The 20,379-nt window shown below is 39.3% G+C and overlaps 1 protein-coding gene across 1 annotated transcript in view; it reads right to left on the reverse strand.

The window, feature by feature from the left end:
- The window catches only part of si:dkeyp-14d3.1 (transmembrane protein 132C), a 169,270-nt gene that overhangs the window by 104,708 nt on the left and 44,183 nt on the right, over positions 1-20,379 (reverse strand). The window lies entirely within an intron of this gene.

Raw genomic sequence — 20,379 nt, forward strand, 5'->3', positions numbered from 1 at the left:
TACTGCAAATTTTCACATGGCGCCCTTTATTGTTACACAGCAGGTATCACTGCTCTCTGTCTGCAGCCTAAGGTGTCCTCTGAGGATCGATGAGCTTAACAAAACTCTACGACATGCATCTTCTCAAACATTAGAGACAGCAGCAAATCTGTCTGTAAGGACATTAATGTGCATGATGAGCAGCATAAGAGAAATGATGCCGTTTCCACACACACACACAAAAAAAGATATTTTAGCCTATTTAGCGAGACTCAGGAATACAAATATAACTGACATGCTGGTCCTCTGCTCAGCAGCAACATCACACAGCAAACTGCCGACAGAGCAGGAAAGCTGGGATCCTAGGAAATTTGCATTTTAACAGCCAAAGTACACAAAAGTGTCAAGTGCCTCTGCCACACAAGATGATTCAGTAAAAGTGGGGATGAGGTGAGACAGAAGATATCTGAAGGGAGTCTGACTTTGAAAACTGGTGGGAAACAAAATTCATATGAAGGATTATGTCACAAAAGTCACAGGTTGGCAATTTAGCAGCTATTCCCATCCATCCTCGGCCCCCTTAGCTACCGGAAAAGATGAAGAACACAGAGACGAAGTTACGGTAGCATATAAAGGGATGACTATACAGTCAATGTATCAAGAAATGAATATACATTTCCTTATTGGTAATGCTCATCTTCAATTTTTTTTATTTTTTTTTTACCACAAATCTTTCTGGGGTGAGATCACAAAACACGTGAAAAAAAGTAACAATAAATGTTGCACAGTTTTTAAGAAGATTGTATCAGCATTTGCAAGCCAAAACTTTCTAATTCTCCTGGAGCTGTCTACCCAGGTTATCTGAGGTGCGACACATAATTAACCTAAGTGCTTTTATTTTCAGTTTCCAATTGCTTCTCGCACACTCGAGTAGTCACATCACTGTTTACTTTGAGAAAATGTGTAGATTTTCTGATCGAGTGGAGAAGCAGTTGGATTTGCTCATTTGAATTAATCAAGCTTGATTAAAGGCCAAAAGGGCTGATGAGCAGTCAGGATACTTTCAGAGTCTTGGCAAGTGCTTGAGGTAAAGGTCACTGAAAACTTTTCTGGCTGATATGCAGCGTAAAATAAAATGTAAAGAATATGCATAGAATACACATATTTCTCAGGTTTGCTGCCTGCATTGTTTATTAAGGGAACTGAGATTATGGTTTGAGTTAAACTCCTTTTAGGAATACTTCACAGGATCTCAGCAGGGCTAACGGACACTAATAGAGTGCATTTTCAAAGGGACTCTTACAAGTGCCTTACAGTCTTTTGTCTCATTCAAACACAAAGCAGCATACAGTTCAATGAGAACACATTGGAGTATAATTGACTGCCTTAAAAAGAACAACTCTGCACATGCGCGTGGTGCAATAATGTTCAATTTCTCAGAAATGAGCATAATGAAGATGGGGATGACAATGGTGAACCCAGTTCTCTTATTTTCCTTAGCAACCACCGAGTAAGTGAGATGATTTCCTTTTTAAAGAAAATTTTCTAATTGTTTCTCTCCTTTTAAATAATAACGATAAGCCGGGCTCATGAAAATAAAATGAAAGGTTTAACAATGTTTGTGAGAATTAGCAATATTCTCCTTTCACACCATTACAAACTGTTTAAAGCAATCTGTAATCAGTGCAGAATAAGCCAGTCCACATTTGATGAGTCTGTACATTACAGTTATATTTAACACTTAGAATATTATTAAAAGCTGAGAAGTTTTTTTTTCAGTAACTCCACTCACTAATTGAAACACGCTATGTAGATAAATTAGTGTAGATTCTCAGTCGTCCAGGACATGGCGACCATGGTAATCATGAGGGTGATTCATGGATGCGACTGGACTTCCTCAGGTTTCATCCTCCTAACATCTACAGTGCAGTCTGGACTCGTCTCCCACGGCAGTTTCACATAAACGCTCACCTTAAGACGACACCGAAACAGTGAGCATGGAGACAATGTTGGGGACTTTTTAGGATCGTCTTCAAGGGAATTCAACAGATGTAAGGCTCAAAGTCTCATGTGACGTTGATGCAGAAAACACGGCTACGGGGTTTGTTCTAAGCTTGCAGATAACAAGAAATACTACAGTGAATAGTATTTCAAGACGGCGGCCTCGTTTAAGTGTTTCGGAGCTGAACACATTTATCGTATTGTTTATCATTTATCGTGATAAACATCAAGAATTTTGACTAATTGTTACAATAAGTCCTACTTATTGAAGTTACATAAAAATTTTATTTTTGCTATTTTCTCCTGTTTTTCTTCTAGAAGAGCATCAATAAATATCACTAACTTTAAAAATATGATTAAATGCAGTTACAGTTTCTTTTTTTAAGTAAGTGTCTTCCTGAAAAAGCCTGTGTCAAGTGAGAATGTTTTTTTAAGGACAATATTTGTTTATGGTGTTATAAATTCATTTTTTTTTTAATTAAATCATAATCTTTATTATTATCCCAATACTATCACAAAACATCGTGATAAGAGCCCATATTGCTCACCCTTACAAAATCAGAGGTGAATTAGAGGTGAAACATCTTCAAGATAACAAGAGAAGTCCTTCTGCCTTCATACATCACTTTCATAAACACTATATAGATTAAATACACACTAATTACATCAGATAAAAACATTTTTAATGCAGAATGAGGGCAAGTTATTTTCAACTTGACAAATAAGCCTCATCAGAAAGCATATTCTGTATTACTGAAAATTAATGTGTATTTATCTTGCTATTTGTGACCTAAGAAACCAATTCTTGATTTTTCTGCATATCTTTTGTTGGTAGAAACTGGTTGGTGCATGAGGTTCAGGTACAGTGTCATCCTTGCATTTGCTTGAGGTACATTTATCGCCCTGGATGCAGAGACAACCTAAAAAAATTCTTTGTAAGCTTTTCAATCGAAGTCACTTCGTCCTTCCCTACACTTCCTCCCACAGAAACGTTTTAACTGTACAGATACAATGAGCGTGAAGCTTTGAGGGCCACCATTTTCAAACCACTGTAACTGAATGCAAAGACAAAGCGCATTAAAAAATTCCTGCTGGAGAGGTGATCAAAAAATCTATAATCTCTTTTATTTGCCCCCAAGGTGACATCTGTTTTAAAAGAACTCTAATCTAAGCGGATATAAAAGGGTCTTTAAAAAGCCATTCCGCTGGCTTTTGTTGTGTGTGCCTGAGTGAGTGTGTACTTCCTTTCTCGGGTGTCCTCTGTCCCACAAAGAGAAAGCAGCGGCGATGATTATGTGAAAAAGGTTCTTTCACAGCCTCCCCTCACGAAGTAAAACAGCTGCACCTTTAACCTGCTTTATGAACGAGATTAGATCATTTCTCTCCTTTTTTCCCCAAATGAAAATGCTATAATTTGCTGACATGCGGTGGTCGTGACGGCCCCTGCCAGTCACTCTAGCTTCTTTTGTTGATTTCGGAGTTGCGCAACGAGCCCACTTCGTTACATTTTGAAATGTGAAAACGAACCGTGTTGGAACTGAGCCTCTTTGAGTGTGGTGGGATCACCCTTATGCAAACAGACAGGCTCATCGCTGCCCCTCTATGTGGATGAGAGCTGCTGCTGAACACTCTCTGCTCCACTGGCACGGAGTAGTGACATCCCTGCTCCTTTGCCTCAGCCGGCTGGTGCTGTCCCTCCCCTGTGCCCGCTCCTTTGCCCCCGGCCCCGGTGTGGGGCCGCTATCTCCCAGTATCAGCTGGAAGTTTGATGGATGACAGGTGGAGGCAGAGGGAACAGGGCTCCTCGAGGCCCGTCAGGCTCGGTCCCTCCATCCATTAGTTATCCATTTAGCCCTGTGTGGGCCAGCCATCCTGATCCCCCCCCAGCTGCCCCTTCTTCCCCAGGCCACGCTTGAATTTTCTGGTCAGTGATGAATCCTTAACCTTCCAGCTGCTGGATGGTCCCCATCTCCTTTCACAGGAGAGAAGGAGGCCATCACCGTTCATTTCTCTCATCCCTAAGCCACTTAGATGAACTGCTTTGTTCTGATTCTCTTTCTTCACTGTCAGATAACCTAATAACACAGGAGGAGCCGTCACATTCCTAATTTTTCTCTGTGTTAAGTACATATTGTGGAAGACAGGCTGCTCTCTGTAGGATCAGCGCTTCTTTTGGAGTCTCTCAGCTCGTCAAGAATCCTTGCTGAGCGCCTGCGAATCACGCCATACATCCGGAGGCCTGGTAATTCTGCAACCTGTTGGATAAACCCTCGGCACATCGATCTGGCCAGGAAGATCAAGGGAAGAGTGACAGGCAGAAAAGATCACAGAAGACCTGCTGCGAACTGGTCGATGGTTGAGCTCCAGCCCTTTCTGCTGCCTTAACAAGGCCCAAACCTCTGACATCTGCCCCGGGAAAACTCATGTTGAACACAGAAACACTGACGTCGACGGCATCGAATGAACAAGTAAAGGTTGTGACCTTTGGAAATGCCAAAGCAGTTGAATAACATAACTAAATTTGGAGGTGAATGTGAAATGCCAGTGTTTGGTGCCTTATTGGTGAAATCCCTGGACATCAGGGAGGGGAGGAGGAGAGATGTAAATACTGCATTATATGTAGGTTCAAATAACTGGAAATTAAATTGTGGTTTCTTTATAAAATCGTGGTTTCTTCTCAAAGATTTAATGCAGAAGCATTACATTAGCTAAATAATCTGAACGTATAAAAATAAATTGATACAATAATCTCTAACTAGAAAATTCCTGAAGAAATTTAACTGGGGCCTGCCAAAGTATGCCCGTCGGTTTGGACCCAGCGTTCTGATGCTAAAAATGAGCATTAATGCTAAGCTTAGCTAAATAGTAGTCATTAGCTTGTGGAAAGTCACAAGTATTTTAAGTTAGCTGGACGTGCACCATCGAGTATGTTAAAATGAGTGTATAAGCTATAATTAGCCTAAAAGCTAATGTAAGCCTAAACACTTTCAGTAGAATGTGGGGTATCATTAGAATGTTCTCTGTAGTTTACTTACTCCATTCAGTATACTAAACATGGCTAATACTGTAAGTAAGAAAAATAGCTAATATCTTATTTAAGCTAAAAGGCTAAAATCAGGCTTGCTGGGCAAGCCAGTGCATTAGCCATAACCTGAGAGGAAAAGATAATACTGAGTCAATTTCCCAAATTTCTTTGGGAAATTGATTCCCAAAGAATCAATTTCTTGATCCCAAAGAATTTCTCTGTTCTTTGGGATTAGAGAAATTGTTTCCTGGGATAGATTTCCCTTCATGAGTCCAGTCTTCTAAAGCTGCTTTTGTTAAAGCAGAGGTTGTGTTTTTAGATGGGAGACGAAGTGATGGTTGTTAAACCATATGAACACCTCAGTGTTCATCTGGACAACAGACTGGACAAAGACGAAACCAGGAGTATTGTGACAAATGTTATTTGGTGTCATTCACATTGTGGGGCAACAAGATTTTTTTCTGTGACATCTGCAGGAATGTTTCCCCATTTCTGCGCGACGTCTTTTGTCTTGATTACAAGTGTCACAACCAGGTAAGATGGGCCTTTGGACATTGAGAGATCTGCGGTAAATCTCTCTGATGGCATGGGTCATGCCTCCCCCAGCTGGGGAGGTTTCTTCTTTGGGCTCAGCCTCTGCAGTTTGGTTGTTCTCACTACTAACTTCCCCAGCCGGGAAAGTTTCTTCTTTGCGAAAATCCGGTGTCGTTTGCTTCCTATTAAAAAGGTAAACGTCATACTCCGTGCTGTCGTCTTTAAAATCACAGATATCAAATTCGACACCAGGAAATAGTGTCTTCACAACTTTCCGTACTCCAGTTGTTATCAAGTATCCAGCTCCAAGTCAGCGGAAAAAACATAGTGGGTGCTAAGACCTTTTCCATTGTAACAATCCTTGTAAAATGCCGTGCTAAAAGTTCAAGAGCTGCTAGTTTACTACCTGATGCTTTGAGAAGGAAGCATTCATAACCTCAGATGTTCTTTGTTGCTATCATAGCAACAATGAGCTCACTGTAGTTCTGGGGGAAGGTCTTACTTCTGATCGTTGCTATGGAAACGGTCAGGTCAGTTCTACATGACTCACACTATTAACCCTTTGCAACTGAGACACTTAATCATTTGAGGTGAATTATTAATCATGACGGATGATGGAAGTTTATGGAGGCTAGAAATTAAAACAGGAATTTAATAGTTAGTTTAGATTGAAAATGGTATATTAAAACTAGAAAATTCCTGAAGAAATTTAACTGGGGCTTGCCAAAGTGTGCCTGTTCTGGAAGTGAATCTGGGAGAGCGTCAGTTACCCTGGCGCATGATTTTGCTCTGAAGCACCTTCACAGAAAACCGTAAGCCCAAGAGAAATATCGAAGACATTTTACCGGAGCAGGCATGCGTATCAATGTCATGACCGAGTTTGATATCGATAGGGTGATATTTGTGGGCGTGACGGCGATTTCAAAATTGTTTGGGGTCAAAAATCTGCTTAAATTCTCACTCTAAAAAAGCGGCAGTTGGTGTCAGTTATGCTCTGCGTTTCGGCAGTTGGACATTTTGCTCATTTTTCGCTTTTTACATCGCCATCGTAAGTCCGATTCTCAATAAAAATAATAGCTCCAATGCTGGGATCGAGCCGCACGTTTTGATACCACTAACAGAAGTCAGTCACTGCTCTCCTTATGCATTGCTATTGGCACTCCTTCACGTGTCAGGGAACGACTAGATTTTAATTAACTTTTTTGAAAATGTTCTTCTCAATCACAATAATCACACATAAAGACAATATTTAATATATAATATTAAGGATTAATTCTTGCTTATTTAATTGAAGTAAAAAACAGACAAGACAGAACAGACTAAAACATATTGTTTACTGCTACTAATAAGCCAAGAGGGGGAGTATGAATAATGAATGTTGAATGTTCAGTATGTCTGTTCAAGGGTTTAGTTTTAATCTCAGTGATGCTGGTCTCTCTGTAGTTTAAAGAAGAGACTCTGTGGCTTAGAATGATGAGTTAAAATTTCTAATTAAAATATAATAGGAATGGCCATTACTAGCAATTTGGATTCCCTAAGCACGAATGGTTTGTGCATCATTTCATTTCATTTGTTCAAGCCAGTATATTGCTGCTTCAGGAGTTAATAAACTCATTGATACGTCTTTTTTTTCTGTCTACAACAGTAAAATAATTCTGGTGATTCATCCAGTTTATCTCTCACTGAGTCTACAGAGAGGCCTGCACAGCTGCTCTGAGCGCTGCCTCAACATAACAGCGCAAAAAACACATTAAGTAAAAGAGAGGAACAAGAGGGAGAAAGAGACAGAGAGTGAGAGCGATCTGCGAGCATTACCCCATTATCTCGTGTTTTTCTCTTTTCCGCCCAAACTCTTGATGCCTTTCTGATGCCGTGTTTAAACACAAGTGACTGCCAAATTTGAAATTGAAGCACGGTAGAACAGACCAATGGGATGTGGCGGAGGACATTCATCTCTTCTGAAGCACATTTGTCAGATTTACATTGCCTATATCTATTAACATGCTTCACACATCTTTATTTATATATATTGTTATTATGATTACTCAGAATGATGTCTTGTGAGCTTGAATGTTTGCCCCACGTACTGTGTGTGATGCGTGTGGGCGGAGAAAAAAAAAAAAAAAGAACTAAGACTGAGTCAAAGTTTCAACCACAATGGAAACATCAGTTTTCTTCTCAGAAGATTGAGGAGGATTTACTGAGGTCTAGATTTAACTGGGTAAAACGGACTGGGTCTCTTGATCAATGGCTGTTTGTAATCTGAGCTGAGGAGGAAAAATGTCCAACAATTAGTGACAAATTCATCAGACATTTTATTTATTATTTGGCAGGATTAAAGTTGTTGCTATTTCTTGCTCAGTTTGGACTTTTTTTCTTTCTTTCTGAGCACACACATCTCAGCTGTTCGATTTGGAGCTGCAGATATAGAAGGAAATGTTCCCACCTGTAATTACCGAATCAGAAGAGACTTTACAAAAGTGAAGTCTATGATTTTTCTACTCTCTTGCTTCATAGTCAGTATGAGCAGAATATGTAGTGTGTCATAGTAGGTAAAATACCCCTGGCTAAAGGTCCTACTGGCACATTACAGGCCTCTAAACAGCAACACACTCTTCAGTAATAAAGCGATCTAAAAATGGATTTTATGAAAAGGATTCATGGAATATGTCAGTGTAATACAGAAACCAGTTACAAAGTGTGTGCCATGTTAGATTTCATGATGTTTGTGGTCAGCAACTAAAATTTCATGGGAAGTAAAGCAGCAAATCAAGCCTGAAGAAGCACCACGCCGTAAGTTGATCTTAAATATTACATTTTCCCTCTGCAACTTCCTGACAAGAAGTTTTTTTACGAGTCCTTCCACGTTCAATCTCCATATTCCTTTAACAAGAAAGGGTCTCCTCGGGTTAATAACAGTTCCTTCCATAGGTTATTACAGGCAGAAGATAATAAAATGTGGAAAAGAGAGTTAGCATTTTGATAATGTAGATCTCTGCTCCATTTCCATCAAGACACTGCCTGAATTTAAATATGGTGCGTTAAGATAGTATACCTAATAAAAGCAACCGATATGGGAGAGACACAGGGAAACACACTGCTCTTCATCTGCATGTGTGTCAATCAAACGCATTAAAATTCAAAGCATACCATATCTTCCCTTAAAAACATTGCAAGAGCAAAATATACAGGAAAGAATCCAATTGTTTGTTTGTTTTTCATAACTGGTTACTCTTACTTAATTTATTCAAACCAAATTCGCTGTGAAGTACTTTAGTACTGAACATCGACAAAAAAATAAATAAATCCACTATTTATAGTTCAAATAACAGGTTGGCAAAAATAGTTTTCAGGTTGCCTGCAATTTCTGAGTCTATTATAAATCTCTGTAAGTCAATGTTCTCCCAACTGTAGCTGGTCAGCAATCAGGCTGCAAGCACAAACAGCTTGTCATTTTAATCATCACAACAGACTGCGGCGATGTTGCTTTTTGGGGGCAGGGGGTTTTCTCGGATAACATTATTGTATTTCCAAGTCATCTCTGGTCCCCAGCAGCCCTCACCGCTGATTTGACGAGGTAAAGAAAAGGCTGCAGATTTAATCTAAAGTGCCTTGCTTATATCTGACGAAGACATTCCGACGCAGGTCACACCTTACTGTGGTCAAGGTGTGGCAAAGATTTCAGAACTGCGACATCTCCCAACATTCTGTCTCGATGTCATTTTACTGAGGCGCAGGAGAGGTTGCTGGGGTAACAGCAGCGCATCGTGGCTGTTTGGGCTACGATAATAGTGAAAATTGTTGTGTTTATGCTATTAAAATAAAATAATAATAAAGGAAAGTAGTTTCATTCACAGATAGATCGATACAGTTGTTATTAAATACTTCATCAAGAAATTAAATGTCCCAATGAAACAAAATATTAGAAAAAAAAACGTTTTATTTCATTATTTTTTTGTTTATTTCTTCATGGTGACACTTATTTTTTTAAATTAATTTCTGAAACACCACACAATAAACATAAACTGTCTGGATTAAATGACATTAAATGTAATATCCAAAATAATGAGCTCCAAAGAGCAGTCAAGCTGACTGCTTATTTTATTTTCTGTGTGCAACTCTCCGCTCATGCCTTACCCTAAGCCACAATATAACTGTTTGTCTCCTGGGCCAAGTTGATAACTCTGAGCTGATAGGTGGAATTTTTAATAACTATGAGCCATGATAGCAAAGCCGTTTCTCCCAGAGTGACTAACATGGTCTGATATGACTAAGTCAGGATGAATAAAACATTTCTCCAATGTTAAGACAGATGACAGTGTAATGTTATGTGTGCCCTGAGCTCCGGAACAACTTCCAAGCTTGATTTGCTCTATTTGCAAAAGAGGGAATCTTAGCTGGGAGTAGTTTAAAAAAATAATATGAGGGAAAAGTAGGCAGAGATTTCACCTGCTTATGGGAGAGAAAATTATTCCGAAAAGGGAGATTTGTATCAGGTGGGGCATACACCTTTTCTTTGGCTTTCATGTTTCTGATTTTATGTCATTCCATAAAGTTACATAGACACTATAAAGCAGACTCGGCATGCAAAGGGGATCCTTATATGATAGAGGTTGGCAACACAGATGACGGAGACTGGAAAGACAAAAACAATCCTGAGGAAAGAGAGCTGACAAAATAAAGATCTGCTTCTGGAAGGAGAGTAAAGTGGTCTTATTCCATCAGGTGTCTTAATGTTAGAACTACATAATATCTCTATTCAGTGAAGTCTGTCTCACTTAGACGTGTCCCGGTGTCCTCTCATTGTCTCTGACCTTTTGTATGTTTTTATGATCGCCGGGTGTAAAAGTGGTTTATGTTGTATATCACACATACATTTGTGCCTCTTATTTTGAAGTAAGGAAGAGAGTGGGTTTTGAATTATTGCTAATTGAGTCAAGTCAATAATTTAGCCAACCATAAAACCACAAATTGGCAGGAGAAGCCTGGCCACCACGTAAGAAGAATGCCTCTTAAATCCGATCAGTAATCATAGCACCCTGGAGGAAACAGTCACCATGAAGCTTAGCTGATAACTGGCAATCAATCTCTTACATGACTATGGTTCACTGTTATTTGTAGAATTGTTTTAATCCAGCCATATTTAGAAGCCTGTTATCAGACAGGTTATATTTAAAGGATTTGAAGCTTCACATTAAATTATTACATCTTCACTTATGGCCAGGTTGAGTAGAATAACATTTCCTGCCCCTCCAAATTTCCTTAGGTTGTCTTTGTCTAATGTTGAAATGTCATTGACGCTCTGAAACAAGCATGACAAAAAAAAAAGAAGAAATAACACAAATCTGTAAGAGGCTACATATTTTTTCATTGAACTGTTTCTATGAGATAATAGAACTAAATCATGCTTTAAAACCCAAAACCTAATCGGGATTCCTCTTTCAGTTGTGGATACATTATGCCACTTCCGGCATTTCCTTATGACCCCTGATATTTTTACATGTAATTTTCTCACAGGAGCCGACTCATCACACATAATTGTTTTGAAATTAATGCAGGCGATTTTAATGTAATGAAGACAGTAGATCAAAATGAAACACTTTCAGCATGATTGGTACTGCCAGCACACAGCTAGGAGACGGAGAAATGGTGCTGTGTTTGCGTGCATCAGAGCTGCGACTGAAACCTTTGATTTGATGTTGCTCAGCTAGCAGCAGAGATGACCCAGGGGGCTGAGACGACGGAGAGGACAGTAGCACAACTGCAGCATTTTGAAATCACCAGCATCCAAATGCAATGAAGACATACTCTAATTAGGACAATGCTTCAACCCAAGTAAACACTGCTGCGTTTATTGGGGAAGGAAATCCACAATAAATACAACCAGAAAGTGCTGCATTCAGTTTCTCAGAAAATAAAGAAATAAACAGAGTAAGGCTAAAAAGGGAAAATCAATGTAAGAGTTCCCTTTTTACCTTTTGGCTCGACTTCCAGTGCTTTCTAGAATTTAAAATCAATAGCAGACTCTGATTAAGTTGGTCCCGGCAGACGCCGTGTCATTGGATTTTTCATACTTTGCACACCGTTGTGTCTGCTAAAAGGGCAAATTACTCAGTCAAACACAGGTAACAAAAACCCTCAGAAAAATGTGTCATAAAATCCTCAGAAGTTCACATCTAGCTCAGACCTTGCTGTTGGTGAGAAAGTAAAGTTTTTAGATCATCTGGGCTCCATTTGATCTTTACAATATAAAAATGTAAGGCCAGTAAAATCTGCAAGGCTTAATTCTATACTGCAGAGAGATAATTTTAGAATGCAATAGAAATGACTTAAGTCACATAAATGTGAAAATATAAAAACAGAAATAAGAAAAAGAGACTAAACCTAAGTTTAGACTAAGGAAACCTTTACTGAATTTGGAAAAAACATAAAAATTAACACTGTTTTTTAAAATGTTGTCTTTTTTCTTAGAGTAGACAATTATGATTAAAAGTGGTCTGTGATTATGAGAAGGGTTTGATTGCTCAATAACAATAAATTTTACACTACTGACAGGGAAGAACATGTTATTTTTGACATGTCCTCTTTTCTTCAGATGTAAACCCCCTCGCATGTTCTTAGTACACTCTGGGATCTCCTCCCATGGAAAACGTGCCCTAAAAATCTCCAAAATTAGATGGCCAAACCTGACGGATTTTGATACAAAATAACAGCAGCTCTACTCCAAACTGTCCTGGATGGCATGTCTTCTCCCTCAATCTCAAAGTCTCAGCCCATTCATCCTATCGAGAAAGCTGATTTCCTGCCAGCTGAGCCCTTTCTGCAGAATTACCACCTCAATATGGCTACATTTCCCTATGATTCCACAGTATTGGGAGGGCTCGGTTCCTGATCAGGACCCCCAAAGCCAAACTCGTCTCAGAGACGTGTTCAACCAAACGGTTTTCCAAGATTGAAAAACCAGGAGTCCACCGTTTTTATTGGGGGTTCATCAGTGGGCACCAGGTGGTCCAGCTCTTGGGGCGTAGCGAGGCCCTGCCCAAACATTTAACAAGATGCACCTTCTAATCCTGCAACTTTTAGTTGTGCCTCTGCTTCAACACACCTGGCCCATTTAATCAGGTCATTAGCAGAACGTCTCTCACACTCCCAATGGGGGTGTGAGAGACGTCTGGGTCTTTGCAGTCCCAACAACAATAGAAGCAACACCACAATTACATATCAACGTAACACTTCTTCATCATGGCTGCTTCTCCTACAGTTTACAGCTGTCCTACCTATGGCAGTCTACTCATCATAAGCCTTCTATAACAGTACAGCGGCTTTTTTAACCCGCCAACATCTTTATCCTCATTCCTTTTCCTTTTTTTGTTTTGCGCCCCGGACAGCTTTTTTGCTCTGCCGCTCCATCTTGTTGCCACTAAATAAACATGATATTTTCGACTAACGTTAGTCCCAGGCATCGCTAAATCATTACACATAAAGTTAACCTCAAAACCTGGACTTACGGATGAATTATACGGCCGAGATAACGAATATAAGTTTGCTAAAAAACAGTGGGACTTACCGTGACAAAACTTAGCTGCAGCAACCGCCGTATTGTTGACAGTTTGGCGCTTCTTTCAAATATGACGTCACTCGTCAGTGTCCAATGCGCATGTGCGTTCAACGAGAGCTGCCGAATGATGCCGAGTTGTCTGCTGGTTATGCAGATGCGTTTTGCTCACTCATAACTCCAAGTTCGGGTTACTTGCTGCTGATGAGTTTGATTACTTGCCTCAGTAGAAAGTTGTCTTTGCTAAGTTTAAGTTAGTATAGTCAACAGAGTAAGCTGGAATGAGTTCAGGTCACTTTTCTTTTTGAGTAAGATATACTATTACATTTTACAGTGCACTTTGCCACTGGGGGGGGGGCTAATGTCAACTTTGCATTGCACTCTTTTTCTGAAAATACTTAAAACACCTGGGATTTGTAGTTTTCTCAAAAGTATTAGTAAACTATGAACAATATTGAATCTAAGCTCATTAACTGCATGTGTCATTACACCCCATAAACATAAAATCACAATATGTGCTGTGATCATAAGGTGGCCAAAGGAAACGGTTCTCAGCTCTCTTCTCTGGAGTTTTAAAATCAGGAGAGGGCTGAGCTTCCAGGCAGCACACAAAACAAAGTAGATGCATTAAAAAGCTTTAAGTAAGACATAAATAATGATAAAACTTTGCAAGCAGTACTACAGGCAGAGATTATTGGAAGAGGTTTCACAATAGTTAAGAGCAGAGTTTAAATCCCATTTTAATTATGTGAATGAGCCATAAAAGACTTCGGACACTATTAAAAATCTCTTCCTCATGAATTTATTTGGTGTCATTACATCTGTCTCACAACTCTGCACTTCTTGTCATACTGCTATGTGCGCACATGCATACACACACGCAATGCGCTAAATGTTCCAACTCAGCGTAAATGTTAGCCATTTTCTGAGTTAGTGGTGAATGCATAAAGTCCCAGTTTGAAGCTTCAGGAAGAAGAGGTGATGTCCTTTTTTTGTGAACGCTGACAAAACCGAGAACATTCTCCACCTGTGTATGCAACAATCTCTTCTAGCCGATTGCAATTAACTGACCTTTAGATCATTACTGGAATCCGATTTATGATGGCGTATGCATTGTTCAAGTTTGAATGTGTGGATCACAAACCAGAACAGAGGCACCGTGATCATCGGATAGACTCAGTAGAAATCTGTAGAGTAAAGTTAACGATGTGGCTAGATGATCATGTGCTCTGTGTCGTTTTGTTTTTGGCCAGCTGTTTGGTGACTGTAAGCTGCTTTCAGGCAGTTAATCCAACTACGACAGGAAGCTACAGAGGTCGGCTTAAGTACATTTTTTTCTGTAGCTGATTTTTCAAAAAAATAAAAATAAATAAATAAATAAATGATAGCAAGGGGACATGGAAACATGCAGTCCTATGAGAAACACTCACCCACCTACTGATATATTGCTTTTGTTTCTTTGTAACACTTGAAACTTTCAGGTCTAGAACGGGTTTAGAGACGAAGATGTAAGAATTGGTTTCCAATAATGATGCAATGTGTTTCTACAGATGGTTTTCATTGGGGGATGTGGTACAGAGGATGGAAACGTATGAACGGGCGAATAGATGGAAAGTTCTCCTTTTGTCTCGACAGTCCCAAAAATATTTGCCTCAACTCTTGGAGACCATCGAGATGCTTTTCACAAATATGAGAGGGACTTTCGTGTTCTTCATGCTCAGCTGTGGTTTTGGCCTCCGATCTCTCCCAACAGATACCTTTTTTCCTTCATTCTGTTTCTTATGATGAACTCTGACCTTCATTCAGTCAAGTGAAAAACTGCAGCGCTTAAGTTCTGTGCTCCTTTGTGACCTCCTGGATGATGTGTCATTTTGGTAGGCAGGTCACTCCTGGGAAGGTTCGCCAACGCTCCATGTTTTCTCTTTTCTGTAAGTGGTTGTTTTATCATTGCAGCTGTCTTTCCATGAACAAACCAATGGGTTCTTTTCAAGTCCTTATTCATTGTGGCTTTTTTTTTTTTCCTGTTTCTGTGTCAGCTTGTCTGAGCAACATGCAGCGACCGCAGATTAGTTAGTAATGAGCTTATGTGGACCGATAACAAGAGGAAACACAGCTCTGTCTTCTTACACTTATTAAACGAATCAATCTGAAACTCACCTCCAGAGTCTTTAGCGCTTCTCACAGGACAGAATCTTGGTTTAATTAAATGGCTATTCAAAGGTAACATATGAAAATATTCACATAAACATGAACTTTGCATCCATCAGCATGTTAGGAAATGGCTTTCCACCTCAGAACATTTAGCTATTACGTAATTGGACGGATAATCCCATTCTTCTGTTATTTGGATTCTCTTATCTGAGGAGTAAAAGAACCCCAGAGAGTCACTTCTAACTGCTGAACAAACTTTTTTTTTTTTTTTTCCCCCAATTTTCATCTAATAAGATCAGTAAAGCAACTATATGAGCTAATTAGCCTGTGTCAGCAAACAAGTGGCAACAGGAGTCAGTGAAGACGTAACACAACCCCTTACAGCGGTAGTTAGAGGTTTAGGGCGCATTTAAGTCCATGAAAATAGATTAAGTCTTACTGTGTTCCCATCTCACATTAAATCACAATGCCGTTCTTCCAGACTGCTAATAAGCAAAGCATCATTCACAGCTTAATGGACAACACAATCAAACTGAGCCGAAGCGTTAAAGCCGTGAGCTCATTCTGCAAGATCTGCTGCATTTTTCCTGGGCGCAACGATGGATATTCCTTTAGCAACGGTTTAATCAAATTAGCCTCTCCTCTAATTTTGCTTAATTGTGTGTGAAGATTTTTATTTCATTCTTTTGCTAATGTGTTGCAACCTATTTATTTGCCTATAAAAATATACATATATATATATTTTTTTTCATTTAAAATAACAGCATGAATAATGAGGGTATTTAAAAAAAACAAACAATGTTAATAAGCTGGAACCATCTATAAAAGTCTGACCTGAGACAGAGCATGAAACTACAGGCTTACAGGGTCGTGCTTAATTAATTATAAGAAAAGCACTTTGATGATGTTTGGAAGGTAATAAAAAAGTCATGAGGAGCATAAGAAAGCAAAATAATGGGGGCTGGATACACTAACCTATTAATAAGCATTGTCTAACAGATGCAAGGAGTAATTGTAATTCCATTCAGTCAATCTACAAAGAAATAATTACAGCTGCATGAATAATGTAGAAAGCTCCAAATGCATTGTGATTTCGGGACTCTGTTCTTGTCAATATATTCATCAGTGGAGGGAGCCTGGCCTCTATTAGCCTGCCAGAAGGATATTATATGGTGTGGTTCAATGTAACACCATTCATCACTATTCAATTAGCATGCTAATCTTATCGGTCGCAGCAGGCCTGGGCGGTTACAAAATTTATCAGTGGATCAAACGGAAAGATTGATCATCCACAGGAAATTTCTGGGTGATCATCTGAGACCGAGTGAGTAATATGACGGGATTATTCAGCAACTTTGAACATAATGTCTCATGAGTTTTGCTTGTGTTTGTTTCTTAAGTGTTCAGGGCAAAAGGAAAGAAAAAAAATATCAACTCGCCGTGCTTCAATAAGAACCGATTAAGAGACGTAACTACACTGAAACAAGTCCACTCCTCTGTGTTGTGAGCGAGTATGTATTTAAGGAACTGCAGTCAGAGTATATAGTGTGCAATCTAGGGCTGTAACAATTATTTCACTGGCTAGAAAGATTCAAATAAAAAAAAATGTATACCTATCTGGGGTCTGCAGCAACTTTTCTCAGCAGGAAAGTTTTGAAATCAGGTAACTCTTCTCAAATTAAAGCGGTCAGAGGTCAGCAAAACTCTCTGAATGATGGCAGTGGGAGGAAATTTATGTCTATTAATATTGTCGTCATTTGTCAGTGCGAATGACGAAAGTCTAACAGCACAACTGCTTTAAGCCCCACTCCTCTCCTGCTCTTTCATCTGTCAAAAATCTTTAGCTTGGCCAGCAATGAATGTAGAGGTTGCGTCGGCTGATACACCAAACTCTTTCATCAAGAGAAGAAGGACCTTTTTGCAGCCCGCATTTGGGTTGACAAGCTAATCAACTCCTTCTTGCAATGTCTTTGTTTAGAAGAAGAATGAGCTAAAAATGTCAAAACTGTCAAAACTAAATAAATTTAGGATGGCAATCAGCTCCTCTAAACTTAAGGACATGGTTTTCAAACAGAGTAAGGTAGCCTGCTTCCCCCAGGTCAAGGGTCAGTCTTTGACAGGAGCAGACAAATTCAAGTTTTCTGCTGTCTCCTTCATAATTGATAGTAGGATGCAGTGGTAGATGGACAGCTGAGTATGGGCCTCCTCTGTAGTAATGGTGTCTGTCATGGTGAAGAAAAGAAGAATCAAACCAAAAGAGCAAAGCTCTTGACTTGCAGGTCTGTCTGTTTTAAAACCTCCTTGTATTGTAATGACATGTGGATCATGGCTGCAAAAATGAGATTCCAGACACAAGCGACTGAAATGAGGATCCTTAGTAGCTTGGTGGGGACATGCTACACAATTTTAATACCTTTTCTAGATTTAAGTAGAACTTGGAGGACGCAACAATAAATTGACCACTGAAAGTGACAGTTCAAAGTGTAAATAAATGTACTAGTTGGTGATTGTAATCCATCAATTTGTTGTTCCCCAACCGCCAATAAAACTGAAGGAGAAAAAGAAACAGACAGATGAAGAAAACTAAACACCGCATTCGCTATCAGCTCACACCTGCACAGCTTTCCCACTGGCTGTCGGCAACATGTGTTTGCATTCGGGTCGGTCATCAGTTCATACGCTCTGGTTAGATCCAGGTGGACGGATGACGAATGGATTTTAAGACCATTTGTTGGTCGTGGTGCATCAGATTTCCCAGACAGCTCTGGAAGCCGGCTCTTTAATTACCGTGTCACCCTCGCTAAACGAGGTTCTCAACAAGCATTAGAGTTGTTTCCTTCCCTTCAGCGATATTAGTCAAACAATGCAGACACTGTATTACACAGCCTGTGGAGTTTTCTTTAAGTATGTCGATCTCCGTTCTCCAACGTTGCGTTGTTACTAGAAAAGCTGCCAGAGGGGCTGTACAGAAACAATGGGGGCCAGATATGAGACCGACGCACCTCGCTGTTCTGTCCCTTTACAGCAGTTCTGCATCTGTGTGTTCCTGGCTTCTGTCTTTGTTAACACAGCCTCATTCGACTAACAGCCAGTCCACACTCTCTACAAGCTCATAAAAATGTACCGAATGCAATGGTGCATATTTAAATCAGCGAGCTCAGCACAAGACACGAGGATGTTTGACACCTTGTAACATCCGTCAGGGCGCGTGCTGGAAATGTGGGGGGACTTTAATTAACTTTAAAAACAAAACAACTTTCTATGCGTCTTGTATGTTTTTGCTTTTTCCATTAACGTAGTTAAGTATCTACAAAGGCTTCAGAAACTCCTTGCTGTTGTTTACAATGCGATGCACTTTAGCAACAAAGAACGTGATTTGCTTCAGGAGTGATACAGGCCAGATGCCAAATCACACAGAATCCTCTTACACACTCAGAAAAATAAATAAATAAAAACAAAAAGCAGCTTTGCCAACAATGTTTCTACTGGCTGAAAAGCCTTTAACAAAATGTATTTATTGCATTTTTTTAAGGTGTTTGTTTTAGTTATGTCAAGACTTAATCACTGCACTGCAGTGCTTTTTTAATTTTTTTTTATTTTTACTTTTCTCTAAAAGTGGAAAAGATGGAAATTGGCTTATGGCTCATTTTCCTGCCAATAAATGACAATGCATTTTCTTATTTTTTCATCTCATAGCCTCGTCTGCAGGAGCTCTGCTGCAGCTGCAGATCCAGCCCCTGTTTATTGTCCTGTTTATAGAGGTGATGGCTTTCAAATGAGATTGTACCACAATGAATCAGATATATGTACATGCCCCCTGACTTTGGCCATTTGAAGCGGCCTTATGCGAACTCATCAAGTCACCAGTCTTTATGTTTTGGTCCGACTCTGAGCTCAAAGCAGATTTTCATTTATTTCTGTGGAAATGAATGAATGAATGAACGAATGAAGTATTATTTCCACAAGGGCAGCTGGCAGCTGAAAGCCTTGAGCTGAAACTAAAAGATTTAAAGATAATCCCTCTAACATTGCTTTATCCCAGGGCATGTTGATATTGACATTTGTTAGAGGACTAGTTAAAGTGGGGTGAAAGCAGTTAGTGTTTTATCTTGAGCGTACAGGAGTGAGCCTGACTAAAGCAAAACAAAAAAAAAACAAAAAAAGTAGAGGAATCTCAATATCCAAACACAAAAAACCGGCAAGAATTTAAAACAGAGACACTTTGAGAGTTAGTCCTTAGTCACAAAATGAAGGACTTTTGTTATGGTTTTGATTTGTGCCTTATAGAGTTTCACTTATGGTCAGCAACTTGACTCTGATGAACTAAATTTTGCTGACATGATCAGGGGGTTGAAAGCAACCAGGCAGTCAATAGACCACAGCGCCATTTATTTGGCACCGTTTGGCCCCAAGGAGCGGAGATAAAGAAGACTATAGATTAGTTTCTGCTGCACTGCATAAGGTAATTGTGTATTAAAATATACTAAGGTATATTTGGTATCTGAGCTATTAAAACAGAAAATAAGAATTATGTTTGAATGGGGATCTCTGGTGTTTGTGGATTTCAGCTATTTGCGGATAGCAGTGTTTCCAAACCCCCACAAATAACCGGGGGTTACTGTACACATTTTAAATACAGATTTTGGACATGGTTTCCTGATAATGCTGGAGCAGGAAAAGAAAGTATCCTATTTCTAAGTAATTATGTAAAAAAAAATGTGAAAAACTTAAACACAGGGATGACCAGATGTTAACATCATTTCCAAAACAGACATTTTTCCAAGCAAAATAAATTCTTTCCTGGATTACTTCTCAAATGTGACAAAAAAAGGATTTATCGGAATTTTTCTAAGTGATGTTCTGTGATTTTATCATCAATAAAAATCGGGCAAAAGACTTGGGAATTTTCAAGCAAAACAAATTGAGACCTGATTTGGATTTTGGGGAAAAGAGGTAAGATTTGTTTTAGATTTGGGGCAAAAAAAAACTTGAGACTTCACTTTGACTTTCCCCCTTAAGAACTTTGAGACTTTGAGTCTTGGACAAGCACATCAAAAACTTAAGAACTTGGTTTTCAGGCAAAACACTTGAGATTTCACTTTGGTTTGGGATTGAAGGCTTGAGATTTGACTTA

Source organism: Gambusia affinis, linkage group LG03, assembly GCF_019740435.1.
Source record: "Gambusia affinis linkage group LG03, SWU_Gaff_1.0, whole genome shotgun sequence".
NCBI lineage: Eukaryota > Metazoa > Chordata > Actinopteri > Cyprinodontiformes > Poeciliidae > Gambusia > Gambusia affinis.